Raw genomic sequence first — 14,901 nt, forward strand, 5'->3', positions numbered from 1 at the left:
AATTAAGCTGAGGCAAATTTAAATCTTGCTCCTTCACCGCAAAAGAGTCTACGGATAAACAAAATATTTTCCTCACCGCATTCTAAGTCCTATAGTTGCTCATGTGTGTAGTTTTGTCCACAGATTAAAATGGCCTGACAACGCTGGTTAAAAATGTAAATAAAAGTTTCTAACAAAGGTGTGTTGATAGTGATAATAACAGCTTCATTTGCTAATAAGTTAGTTTCTTAGGGAAGATTCTGACTCCCAAACATAATAAAAGTGTAGCAAGAAAATACTCAAGCATCATGAATTTACTCTTCGGATTTTAAAAGACAAGGAAGATTTTTAAATTAGAGTGTTTATAATTTAAAGTATGTGAAAGTATAATGTATTTTAAAATATGGCATATTTTGAGAATTAGATCCAACATTTGCAGTTATAAAAGGGAAAATTACAAAGAACACAGAAAAATCCTGACACCAAAAATATTAAGTAGAGCAGCTTATACTATTTATGTCCAAACCAAATATAATCACTTTGTTTAGAAGTCCCCCTCACTCCACATACACATGCAAAACATTGGTCAGGATGCATAATATCTCTTCAATGAGAATTTAAAAGACTTAAGAGTATTTTAAAAACTTTTTTCACTATTACACATGTATAATTATAAAGTAAAATGTCTTAAAATTACAGATCTCTGAAAAATCTGAGAATGAGGAATTAGGTAGAAAGCTGAGTGGGGTGGTTGGTGACAGACTTAGATGGCATTTGTAGAATTCTCTGGAATTAGGAGGCAATGTACTCAGCTTGGAATACATGCTGACCATGTGAGAATGCCGATCCGAGCCTGCTTTAGAGTTTTCTGTTCCAGTCCCATAGCCCCAAAGACTTTCAAGTTCTCGGTTTCCCACTGTATGTTTCCAATCAAAATTCTCGGCCTCTTCTTCTGAAGACAGATCCCTCAATTACAGAATGGACAGAAGTTAATAGGCCTATTATGTTTTATTCTTATTCTCTGCTAAAGCATCTCTAAGAATATGAGCTTAAATAAAGTGCGAGGCAAAAAAAATCTATAAATAGTTGGTTATTACCCCTAAGAAAAATAAGCAAATAAATAAAGCTTGACTTTGTTTCTTAACCTATCTATCATTTTTTTAATATAGATTCCCTGATATACACATATATTTATTTAAAAATATGTACTTCTTAAGGTGGCTCATTTAAAGCAAGTTTTATTTATTTACTTTTATTTTTAATATTTTATTTATTTATTTGACAGAGAGAGAGAGAGATCACAAGTAAGCAAAGAGGCAGGCAGAGAGAGAGGGGGAAGCAGGCTCCCTGCTGAGCAGAGAGCCAGATGCAGGGCTCTATCCCAGGACCCCGAGATCATGACGTGAGCCCAAGGCAGAGGCCCTATGCACTGAACCACCGAGGGACCCTATTTATTTACTTTTAAAGACTTTATTTATTTACTGAGAGAGAGAGAGAGATCATGAGGTGGGGGGAGAGGGCAGAGGGAATCTCAAGTGGACTCTCAAGCCAGCGGGGGACGGAGCTGGGAGCCAGATGAGCGGCTCAATCTCACAATCCGAGATTATGACCTGAGCCCAAGTCATGAGTCAGACGGGTTAACTGACTAAGCCACCCAGGCACCCCTAAAGTAGACTTTTAAAACTTAAATATATTATATGGTAATTTGGTTCTTAACACCTAAGAAATAGGCACCAAAGAAGACTAGAAATTAGTCTGCCAATTATTCCTTTAATTTGGACTTTTGTAAAACTTACAGTTTTATTTCTTACTTAAAGAAAAAAATGTTAAAGGGATATTATCTTAAATCACCAGGGGGCAATTAGTAATAAGTGCCTTGTATCTTCCCGAGTTCAAGATTATACTCAGAGAGTTCTGGTATACCTGGAGAAATTCAGGATTAGTAAGGATGGTACTTAGACTAACTATGAGGTTAATTTTTTTTTAGGCACTTTAACACTGGGAGACGTTATATCAATCTATGATTCTAAGGCACAAAATAAAGACAAGGTATTCAAAATACACATTCAAACCAACACATGATTGTATGTGTTTATATTTGACTTCTACCAAACACCATTTTTAAAAACACATGCAAAGAAATCACAGAAAGTGACCATATATTAATCCACAAAAAAATTAACAAATTTCCAAAATGGAAATAGTACAAGCTTCATCCTCTGAAAACAAGATGAGAAAACTAAAAGTTATTTTAAAAATTTTTAACAGATAAGCAAATATGCTTTAACCAACCCTATTGATACTTGAAAATTTAAAAGTACAGTTACAGTGGACTGTAATTCTCTTTCAGGATATGATGAAATAATAGGGACTGAATTTACCCTTCTGTCTTACATAACTGAGAAACTGGGCAAAATATATAAAACAATGGTTTTTAGACACTGGACACCAAGCAGCTCAGCCCAGAAATCCCTGAGAGAAGGGAAAAAAAGTAATTATTGCCCCAGGCTGCAGAGCAGGAAGGGGAGCCCAAACAGAGCGTGGCAGTCTTTCGCAGTTAAAGAGACAAGGGTTGAGAATTCAAGAAGGCCAATGTGACTAAAATTCACAGGGCAGAATACCAGAGGAGAGAACTGCAGAGAATCCCAGAGATATGCAGAGGACTCCCTTCGAATCTTCATCTGAGAACTGATTAGCACATCTGTGAGAAAACTCCAAAGACAGGAAAGAATGAAAGGAAAGAATCAGGCTGAAGAATTCACAGTATTCACACAGGACTGAAAACAGTTCTTGTTCCCAAAAGCCAGAGTGAAGAAATCTCATGTGAGAAATTGGGTTAAATATTCTGAAAGATATTGCCTTGGCATTGGGACCAAATTAGCCTTAGGTTAAGTGTTCTGGTCCTTCTCTATAGACCTTACAAGTAAGTCCAGAAATGATAAAATTCTTTCCAAATAAATTAACTGCATCCTAGAATAGAATTCAAAAATATATAAAGGTATTTTTAGAAATCTAGCATATAGCATAAAACTCATAATGTCTGGCATGCAGTCAAAAATTACTAGGCATGCAAAAACCCAGGAAAATACAATAAGCCTTTAAAACAATAATAAAAGTATTTCTATGAGTTAAGGTAACAATAGCAAATTTATTTATTGAAAAGACTTGTTTTCCTTTTTAACTAGCTTGTAAGGTATAGAGTGACTGTTTGTAAAATGGCAAATAGGCAGTTCTCCACCAACACGTCCTCCAAGAATTCCAGTCTTTACTGATGATCTGTGTCTAAATAAATCATTTCATCAGGGACTGAAAACTGGTCATTTAAAAAATTCTATTCTTTCTGCTACATTGGCTGACTTGTTTGATTGAGAAGAGCTTCTCCTCAACTATACTTCTAATTGAAAAAGACTGATAATGGCTTCCTTTAATTACCAATTTGGAGAGTAAAAAGCTGGTAACATTCACATCCAATGGTGGCAAATAGAAGATTATTTTTGGTGAGGTTAAGCCTTTCTCTTCTTCTTTTTTTTTTTTTTTTTTTTTGGTTAAGATTTTATTTATTTATTTGACAGAGAGAGAAAGAGAGAGAGCACAGCAGGGGAAGCAACAGGCAAAGGGAGAGGGAGAAGCAGGCTCCTTGCTGAGCAGGGAGCCCGATGTGGGGCTTGATCCCAGCACCCTGGGATCATGACCTGAGCTGAAGGTAGATGCGTAACCGACTGAGCCACCCAGGTGCCTCATCTTCTTTAGAGTATCATTCAAAATGGTTCATAAATCTTTATATATTCAATGTTTCAATAAATTACAGGCATTATTTCATTTGATGCCATCCGTCTAACTTGGGTTTCCCCCAAAAGTAGGATCTGAAGCAAAAGCCTTATATGATATTATTTTTTTTTAAGATTTTATTTATTTATTTGACAGAGAGAGATCACAAGTAGGCAGAGAGGCAGGCAGAGAGAGAGCGGGAAGAAGGCTCCCTGCTGAGCAGAGAGCCTGATGTGGGGTTCGATCCCAGGACTCTGGGATCATGATCTGAGCAGAAGGCAGAGGCTTTAACCCACCGAGCCACCCAGGCGCCCCTGTGATATTGTTTTTAAAAGTAATCCAATCACAATGAGCAGGAGTGAGGGACAAGGGGAATAAAGCAAAGCAGGGAGAGTCAAAATGACATTGCATACCAAGCTGGCCACCTGTTTAATCCGTCAGATTGAACTCTTAGAAGCCATGTAAGCTGCATTTCAGGACCACCTCTAAGGTGGGAGGAGAAAAGAGAGGAGAAAAATTTACCCACTGGCTTCACTTCCCACTGATCAAAGGCTTTTCCAAAAGGGCATTAATTCCCCTACACTTGAGTTTAGCTCCACCTTACATCCAGGTTGTACATGTGTGGGTCTTCCTTGAGGACACTGCAAAAAGCAAGGGGCTTACAGAATAGCAGGAAATGAAGCTATGTATGATTATGCCTACACAAGAGTTTACATAGGGCTGAAATGAGGAAAGTGAATCCTAGAGGATATGCAATGATGTATGAGAGGTATCTGTAAAAACTGTGCAAATTTTCCCAGATTTGGACAGTGGAAGTCCTTTAAAGATTTTTCCTGCATCCTTTTGATACAATTTCAGTAATCTTTGAATTTTTATTGCTTTCCAGTTCAACAGAATGTCCCAGCCTCACTTTGTATTTCCTCTGTCCCAGATCTGCAATGAGTCATTTCTCCAGGGAGCCCTAGAGCTTCATAGTGATGTTTGGGTATCGGGCACACTCACTGCTACTGACATGTCACTGCTTCTAGACCCTGCAGTGATGAAAGTTAGCAAATGAGTTTTTAAAAGTCATTAATTTACATGGATATTTCAATTCTAATTTATCATTACAGAGTTTCAACTCTATTTTTTTTTAATTTTATACTCATCTTCTCTTACATAAAAATCTTGGTTCTAATAACACATCAACACAATGATGTGTTTATCTTTCAGTATACCTAATATAGATTCAAAATAGCAATGCCACAATTTCTAACAATAAAACTAATAGAAGAAATTTAAATAATTCTTTGCAGTTAACTTCTAATTTAACTTGCAATGTACTGGTAAGCATATATGACTACGACTATCTTAAGAGAGTTCTAATGTCAAAATCTTGAATTAGGGGGCACCTGAGTGGCTCGGTGGGTTAACCCTCTGCCTTCAGCTCAGGTCGTGATCTCAGGGTCCTGGGATCGAGCCCCACATCGGGCTCTCTGCTCGGCAGAGGGCCTGCTTCCCCCTCTCTCTCTGCCTGCCTCCCTGCCTACTTGTGATCCCTGTCAAATAAATAAATAAAATAAAATTTTAAAAAATGTTGAATTAGTTTACCTGTTGCAAAATCAAAACTTCTATTTTACATTGTTAATTCACAATTGAAAAATTTCCATAGAATGAGATTTTAATTGTTTTATTATTAGATGGGAGACTTTAACAACCCATAAGTAATGCAGTTCCATGGAGCTGTCTCAGTTATGGAGAAAGCAGAGAGGAAAATCGAAAAGTGTAAATGATACATAGAGATCAAGCTATGGCCAAATGACATCATGGTACACTAATAAGCCATGATTCTACAGTAACTCAAATACAAAAATGTGGTGGAAAAATTATTGATCACTATATGTGATGGTATAACTATGCAGAATTCCAAATTACCTCCTCCACCTTAGCAGTCACTTTCACATTATTGATACAGTAAGACTTAGATTCCATCTTGAAATATATCTACTGCATCACTTCACTAATTCTAAGTATTGCAACTAGTTACAGAATTTTTTTAAGGCACATTATTAAATTGATTAGGCCCCCCTATCAAGGGGTGCCTGGGTGGCTCAGTCAGTTAAGCATCTGCCTTTAGCCCAGGTCGTGATGCTGGGGTCCTGGGATCCTGGGGTCCTGGGATCCCAAGAAAGTCCCAGTAGAGCTCCTTGCTTGGCCGAGAGTCTGCTTCTCCCTCTCCCTCTGTCCCACTCCCCTTGCTCTCTTTCTGTGTCAAATAAATAAATAAAATATTTTAAAAATATGTATTAAAAATAAAGATTTTATTTATTTCTTTGACAGAGAGAGAAAGCACAAGTAGGGGGAGTGGCAGAGGGAATGGAAGAAGCGGACTCCCCACTGAGCAGAGAGCCCAATGCAGGGCTTGATCCCCAGACCCTGAGATCATGACCTGAGCCTAATGCAGATGTTTAACTGACTGAACCACCCAGGCACCCCAGTAAATAAAATCTTTACAAAACACTGATTAGTCCATCAAAATAACACTGGTGGTTTAAAAAGTTTACTGTCTGCAGTAACAATAATTGACACAAAAACTAGTTTATCATGTTCAAAAAAATCAAGATTCTAACATGTAAAATACTAAACACTAATATGTATTTTTATGACTGCTTGATTGGCAATTTACTGGTTTCTATTGGACTAAATTATTTTTAATTTTACTTTATTAGTTTTATAGAGATATTTATGTTTAATGAATACATTTGTTTTTACTTACATAGAAAAGCCGAAGGAGTAAGTTAACTAAAACAATTGGACTGCAAGTGACAAACCCAAGGCACATAAGTTTAGCAAAAAGGGAACTTAAGGATCATGTAACCAAAAGGCCTAGGATTAGAGCCTAGCCCAGCCAGGGAAGTACTTACTGGGGAGAGGCGGGAGATGCTACTGAACATCCTAAAATCAGAGAACATCCTCTCTCTAATAAAGAAATATCTAGTCCAAAATGTCAACAGTTCCAAGGCTGAGAGACCTTGGATCAAAGCTAACTTCAGCCCAAGCTTAAACAATGTCATTGGAGCTCTTTCTCTCCTTGCATTGCTTTCTTCGGTGCTGCCTTCTTTCACATTTGGGCTCTTCTTACATGGTGGCACAGATTACATGGCCTTGGTCCCCATAATCTCAAAAGAAGAGAAGCCCTTGGGCCTCTCTTTCAATAGCTACATCAAACCTGAAAAACGGCTTTGGTGCTGCTAGTTCAGGTAACCAACTATTAATAACCATATGCATAAGAACCAGGTGCTCTCATTAACCAGCTTGGCTTCAGAGTGTGTTAGCATCAGTGCAAAGAGACTGATAGGCCTATAAGTCAGGACAAAAGCGAAGTGAGACTCTCACTATGAAAGGGCAACTTCAAGTCAAGAGTCATTAAGTGAAATGTTGGGTGAGATTATCTGCACCACGACTGAACTTCAAAGCATATGTAGCTGGATTCACTCAGCTACATTTGTGTTTTGCATAAAACCATTCCGGGGGTTTTTATGTTTTACATAAAACCAAACCGGGGCACCTGGGTGGCTCAGTTGGTTAAGCAGCTGCATTCGGCTCAGGTCATGATCCTGGAGTCCCGGGATCAAGTCCCACGTCAGACTCCCTGCTCGGCAGGGAGTCTGCTTCTCCCTCTGACTTCTCCCCTCTCATGCCCGCTCTCTCTCTCTCTCATTCTCTCTCTCTCTCCCTCTCGCAAATAAATAAATAAAATCTTAAAAAAGAAAGAAAGAAGACATCTTATTAAAAAAAAAATTCCATAAAAAAGTTCAACCTGGCTGCTCAACATCCACATCTACCCTTTTCCTACATCTATACTTTCAACAATGGCCCTGCCTAACGTTGGGCAAAGTTTCCAAATGTGACTAACGGTACACTCACCCTTGCTCAAACTTGTTTACTGCCGCCAGCTCCAACATCTCTGTTGAGTATAAATTTCTCAAACAAGTTTGAAGCAGCTCCTTAAGGTCTATCATCCTATGGCTCAATTGTAAATTTAATCTCCCCACACCAAGACATATAATAAACAAGGCAAAGTAGAAAAACAGACACCACCAATAAAAACTCCTGCATGAAAAAAAGGGAGGTAAAGAAACATCAATTCATAATATATATGATATTTTGCTGGACAGAAGAGTAGGCATCCCTGTCTGGAAAGGCAAATGAGTTCTTTAGTTACCAAATTGATCGCCCCTGATTCTAATCTCTAATCTCTTGGAGAATCTCCCCTATCAAATATCCCCCAAAATCACGATGAGAAGGTCATTGCGGATGGTTCCTGACCGGGAGCTTTCCTGCTGAAGCAGTCCACTTGTTTTGGAATCACATGCAAGAGAATGGGAGTTTCTGGGGAATGGGAAATCCTAAGCCTTTGTTTCTCAGACTTGAATATTTCTGATAATACAACTGTCTTAGATTCTCTTTGACTTTAATCATTTTGCTGCTTGTTTTCTACTAACCAAAATCAACAATTGGTGAATCCGGACTTGTGATTTTTTTCTCTAACTGGCTTCGGGGCTCTGCGCATTACTCAAGCCTTCAGGTTAAACTGCTTCTTCCAAGCAAATGAGAGTAAACCTGTCCTCTTAGACCTAGGATGTATCCCAATAGACTGGTTTGTATTCTAGGGTTGACCATTACCTTTGCCCAAGGGAGAAGTAAAAGATGCTTGGGTCTTCAGCTTTCTCCAAGGTTCTGATCGTATCTTTTCTTTCTAATCATATCTTTCATACCTTCTACTTGTATCTTCTCCTAGGTTCTTTCATATCTTTCTCAACTTTCTGTCTCCCTGCTTTTGCTCATACTAACATAGCTTAGGCCTGTGATCACACTAGGGAGATAAAAATCAAGAACAGTGGGGTTGGAATTTAATATTCAAAAATTTCATCACAGACTTTTTTTTTAAGAAAAGGTAGGAGCCTAATGAAAACAGCAGTTTTACATATGTTAAATGGTTAAGAAGTACATAAATGCTATGATAAATATGACCCTGTACCTTGAAAAAGACCTGGCACTTGCTAATGAAGGTGATGGGTGTTAGAAGAGCTGCATCTTGTGAGTTATTTTGAATAGAGAGAATAGGGTTATCTGAAATCAGCTGGAAAGTTTTAACATCAAATGTGGATGGACAGGACTCATCACATGTGGTACACTGAGATTGCTGGCAGGTGTCTGAAGTGTGTGCATGTGGACATTTTGTGTATTCTTATGTGGCTTGGTTTAGCAGGGTGGTTTTTGCATTCATGTAGTACTTCTCACAAATGAAATGACACAAAACAAACACAAAATGTGTATTATGCTCAAACTGCTCCCTAATGTATCAATCATGTTGTAACACATTTGTTTAAAAATGAGTGTTATAGGAGAAATGACTATTACTTTTACCATTATAAAATGTATGTATATGTATATGCATATACATATATATGTGTTAGAGTATGCTGAAATGTACTATATACCTATTGTTGCAATTTTGCTAATTTGAGTAACTACAGATCTTTGGCTTTTTTAAGTGGCATTGACTTCTCTCTTATTCTCACTTCTTTTCTTCACTTCTCATTCACCCTTTTGTTTCTGTTTTTCTCTATTCCTAAAGACCACAATATATATACAAAGTATTACAGCTACACTTTCAGGGAGCCCAGAAATTATATTTGATTTACTCTTTAATAGTCCTTGGCCTTCAATAACCAGTAAAGAAGCCCCAAAGCAAAGAACCTGTTTAAAGTCTTTAGAGCTTGTCATGCTACCCATACACCATAAATATCTCTAGTTCTTCCTTCTCATAATTTCCATTTCGAACATTATTTAACATTGTGGCCTTGTAAGTTGCTTAAAGATATTCAAATTGCTTTCATAAAAGCAGAATATAGAAGAAATTCTATAGGAGGAACACTGTAGAGGTTGCACAGAAATGAAGCTTAATTGATAAAATAAAACACACATTACCTGTTGTGCACTTGAAACTAATGTAACACTATATGTCAATTATACTTCAATAATAAGGTTTTTTAAAAACCACACCCATATTTCTAATTGTACACTAATTGCTAACCCTTGGCCAAATCTGGAAATCTTTAGAAGGTCTTCCAATTAACTTCAACAAGATAAAAAAAACTCAGCTATTCTGATTCTTCTTATACTACTGTGCTGCGCATCTCATGTTCTTTCTTTTTTTTTTTTTTTCGGAAAGAGTAAGCTGAGTAACAAAAATTAGGCGACATCATTACTCCTACTGGTTGTATTTGCAAAACACCAGAGTAGTCTCTTAAAGCCGAGAATGTCATGTTTTTTCTCACTTTTCCAGCCCTACTCTGGCCCCCTGCTGGTACTGAGCTGCTGTGGCACCTGCAATATTCAGCCCCAGCATTACGATCTACGATGCCAGTCCAAGGAATGACTGCTTTGTCTCCCTAATGCTAAGACAGTATCATCTACAGCTAAATCTATTTAGAAATAAATAGATGTACATATATAGCCTCCAAAGGCCTTCTGTGATAAGCTATTCTGAATATTTTTCAGATATCGAGCAGCTAGTTTCATGACTATTGGCTCTTTGGTATTAGGCAGCCCTAGATTTGAATGGAAACCGATTGTGTATAAGTATCTGTCTTTAGACTGGAGATAATAGTATACGGTTCCAGGACTGGTTGTGAGGATCAACTAAAGTAATATGCGTATGTGCCTGGCATTTAGTTAAGCACTAAATGTTAGACATTTCTCTACTCATGTAATTAAAAACAAAAACAAAAACAAAAAACAACCTTGAGCACATATTAAAAGCACATCAGTCCATTTGTGGTTGCCCTGTCACTATTCTGGAATAAGATAGATCCACTGGAGGACTCACAAGCAGTGTATCATCAACCTTGTTTGTTAAGCACTTAGTAGATACAAAGTGCTATATAGGTACTCCAGAGATACACATACCCAAATGCCAATAAGCCATTAACTATGTGCTTAAGGACTTTTCAACTTGCCTTATCTACCAACCAGACCAAAATAATTCCACTAAAAGAATTCTGGATGCAGCATTTTAGAAAAGCATGGGATAGGGATAATACAGAAACCCTGGACTTTAGCTTGCTTTGTGCCCAAGTCAATTAACATCTCGGAGCTTTGTTCTATATATTTAGGTAGGAATACTCCATCTATCTCTCACAGGTTTATGGAAATTTTATATTACACAGACACATTAAGTAAATAACTAGACAAATTAGTAAACTATGAAAGTAGTAAAATGGAATGGATTTTAAAAATAAACTTTTTTTTCTATGACTTAACCCTCAAATCAAACTAGAAAAACTTCCAGAAGCCATTATTATTCGCTCCACCACAATAGTGCAAAAGGAACAAGGCAACACAAAATGTCTATCTCATATCAGGTTATCTTAACCAAAAGATAGAGTTGAAGTGGTGGCAAGAGAAATGGGACCATTACCCAGCTGACCTCAGTTAAAAATTGCAACCATTCTCAAATGATCTAGAACCATAAATTTGAAACTAATAGTAAATTGCCAAGGAGATGCTCTATAATATGCTTTATTTCACATTTGATTAATTCATAACTTTTATTTCAACAAATAATTTTTGGAAAGTTTCTATGTGACACAAAGTAGTTTTCATAATCACTTCAATTAATTCTGTCAGTACTTTCAGGGTTGCTCTTAGCTTATATGATGCTTTGGTAAGAGTCAAAAAAAGGGACAGCTGCAGTCAAGTAGATGCAGAGATTAACCAGCAAATAGAACCTTCATGTAAAGAACAAGTAACCCGCCCTCCAGGCAGATGCTGCCCTGCACCAGCCTGGCACATATTTTGGTAAGGGAAAGGGGGAATGTGAGCTGGATTTCAGGCCCTGCTCATTCCGCTGGCAGGGGTCTTTGGACTACAAAAACCATACAACTAAATGTAAAAGCCCTAGATACTTTACAATGGCAAGGCTCTGTTACAACTTTCTATCATTTAAAGGTACAGGATTCAGGGGCACCTGGTTGGCTCAGTCAAAAGAGCATGTGACTCTTGATCTTAGGGTTGTGAGTTCAAGTCCCATGCTGGGGGCAGAGACTATTTAAAAATAAAATATTTAAAACAAAATGCACAGGATTCATTCATCCAACCATCTGAGGGCAATATGGTCTATGAGGATATAGGTCAGAAAAAGGAATTTATATTCTAATAGGGGATATAATACATGTACCAAAAATAACTATAGTGTAAGACAAAAAGTTATGAATCACAGAGGAAAAGACCAATGAAATACCAAAAATATTCAGCTGAACCAAAAAATAGATATATCTTGAAGAATCAGAGAATGTTTCATAGAGAAAGTGGCAATAGAACTCAGTTGTGAATGATGGGTATGATTTGGTCATGTGGAAATAGGAACAGAGGATTAGGAAGTGCAAGATGTAAATAACAAACGCTTTAGTTCATCAGATAAAAATGCTATGTGAATGATAGTAGTAAAAAAAAAAAGGAAAAACAGGTTGGAGTCAAATTATGAAGAGCCTTTAATAGTAGACTAATGAATTTTTAACTGTTAATTTGTGGGCAAAGGGGAGCCACGATGTGGCTCATAAACATGTTTATAAACATTTATGTTTCATAAACATGAATTTGGCGGTGTATAAGAAGAATCAAAAGGGTAGAGAAACAGTGAGTGATGAAATTAAAGGCAACTGCAGTAGTCCAGGATGACAGTACAGGTGACTTAGCAGATGAACAAGGGGAATATGCGAGTATCAAAGACAATAGATCTGGCAACTGAATAAATGTAAACGGTAATTAGGAAAAGAGTTAAGATGGCAACGAGTTTCCTTGTTTTCCATGTGAAAGAGTAGACTGGTAATATCTTAAAAGAAATATGGGCCACAGGAGGAAAAAGAATTATAAAATAACCAGTTGCTTGATATGTAGCAAGTCTGAAGTGACAGCAAGACATCTGGATATAGATGCCTGTAGGCACTTGAACATACAGATCTAGAACCTGGGAGAGAAAACAGACCCAGAGCAATATATCTGGGGGTCACCCATTCTGCCAGTGGAGTACAGGAGGGTCCAAAGAGAGCAAAGGACAGAACTTTAGGGAGCACCTAGAGGGAGAGAGAGAAAAAGTAGCCAAGTAAAGGGACTAAAGAAATGCTCATGGTTAGAGAGGGAAAGAACCGGAAAAATATACTATCCCTATGACCAAAAGAAGAGAACATCAGAAATGTGGAGTGTTCAACAATACCAAATGCTGCAGAGTAGTGATGAATATCTGCCTAAATCTATCATCTAATTTTTAAGACGCTCTTTCAATTCTTAGAAAGGAGAAGTATTAGAGGAAAAAAGGATCTACAGAAAACCACTCAAAACAAGGAAAGGGATCTCTTAATAACTCATATTCCCCTAAAATACTAAAGATACAGGCCGATAGAGAGACCAAACCCAAGTTGGGACCACCCAGTATACCACAGTACAGTGAACATAAAGCAGGGAGAGCACTCCAAGGCAGTCATCCTTGGGAAACTGGTAATATTGGCTCTGATCAGGTAGCATGGCTCAACTACCATGCCTAGAAGACTGGATGAAATGTTGACTCTTAGTAGTGCCAAGACATAGAACAGTCAGAGACAGAATCAGGAATGTAAGAGGTTAAGTGTTGGAGGCACAAGCATATAATACTGTTTCCAGGTATCTGATAAGGAATGAAAGGAGAACTTGAAGGGCTAAAGAAAGGGGTTTTTGTTTGCCTTTTATTTTTTTTAAACTTTGAATTCTCAGTAGATTGAGTGGGACAGATACGAGGGGGATGCAAGATGAGAAGAGGATAATCTTGAACTCACAATGGAAGGATCAAGAATTTAAGTCAAAAGTTTAACATCCTAGAAGAATGCTACATGTTTTTCTGAAATGAGAAGGAAAGATAAAGTTTGAATAAAGAAACTGTCCAAGTAAAGATGAATGACGTTAGGGGGCACAAATTTGCCTTAATTTCCTCAGAAAAGAAGGACTCAAAGTCATCTGAAGAGAATGAGGGTAGAGTAATAGAATGTGCCTTTGAGCAGAGTAAAAACTGATCTTATAAAAAAAAAAAAAAAAAAAACCACACACAAATATAGTAAGAGTAAAAGCTAAAGGCTGTAATTCATCTATACCAAATTCCAAGTTTATTAGTTACAATCCATGTCTTTCCAAAAAATAGAACCACACTAAGTGAAATGCAGGTTATGATTTTCTTCCAACTTCTCAATTTAAGGAGTAACAAAGGATAAGGTAAGAAAGAATTAATGGAATCCTAAAATACAACATATAACCAGCATCATAACCAACAAAAATGGGCTTAGTGCTATAACCACTGTTAGATGGTAATAATTCTCATATTTCTCTGCCCTTATTTGCTGGATCTGATTTCTGTTTTCTCCATAGTTGATACTTTTTTGAAAAGTTCTTCCTTAAATGATTTAAGAACACAATATATCTTTTAATAAAACAACCCCACCCTATTGAGCACTAATGCACATTCTCTCTTCTTCCCATTTTCCAAGTTTTTACAAAGTCTCACTTTTCTACAAATTATCGAAATCAGAACTAATGAAAATGTTATGCTGGAAAGTCACATTCTAAACCTGTTATAAATCTTTAAAAGTACAATTTGTGAGCTGGTACTCTGGAGCCAAGAAGAAAAACAGTATTTAAAAAGAACACAGAAAGGAAAAAAAAAGTAGACTGAGTAAAGGGACAGAAAGCCTTGAGTTATAAATTACTTGGTTTAAAATGTCAAGGGAGCAGCCATCCAAATAAATAAATAAATAAATAAATAAAATCTAGCCATTTGCAATAACGTGGATGGAACTAGAGGGTATTATGCTAAGTGAAATAAGTCAATCAGAGAAAGACAATTATCATATGATCTCACTCTCTCACTCACATGTGGAATTTAAGAAACAAAACAGAGGATCACGGGGAAGGGGGGAAAAAATAAAACAAGATGAAACCAGAGAGGGAGACAAACCACAAGAGACTCCTAATCATAGGAAACGAACAGGGTTGCTGGAGGGGACCAGGTGGAGTGATGGGGTAACTGGGTGATGGACATTAAGGGGGGCATGTGATGTAATAAGCACTGGGTATAAGACTGATGAA

At 37.2% G+C, this 14,901-nt stretch overlaps 1 protein-coding gene across 10 annotated transcripts in view; it reads right to left on the reverse strand.

Moving 5' to 3' along the window:
* Positions 1-14,901, reverse strand: part of CAB39L (calcium binding protein 39 like) — a 112,461-nt gene that overhangs the window by 71,854 nt on the left and 25,706 nt on the right. The gene's annotated exons all lie outside the window — the stretch shown is intronic.

The sequence above is a fragment of the Lontra canadensis genome, unplaced genomic scaffold (assembly GCF_010015895.1).
Source record: "Lontra canadensis isolate GAN:19392208 unplaced genomic scaffold, GSC_riverotter_1.0 scaffold51, whole genome shotgun sequence".
In the NCBI taxonomy this organism is placed as follows: Eukaryota; Metazoa; Chordata; class Mammalia; order Carnivora; family Mustelidae; genus Lontra; species Lontra canadensis.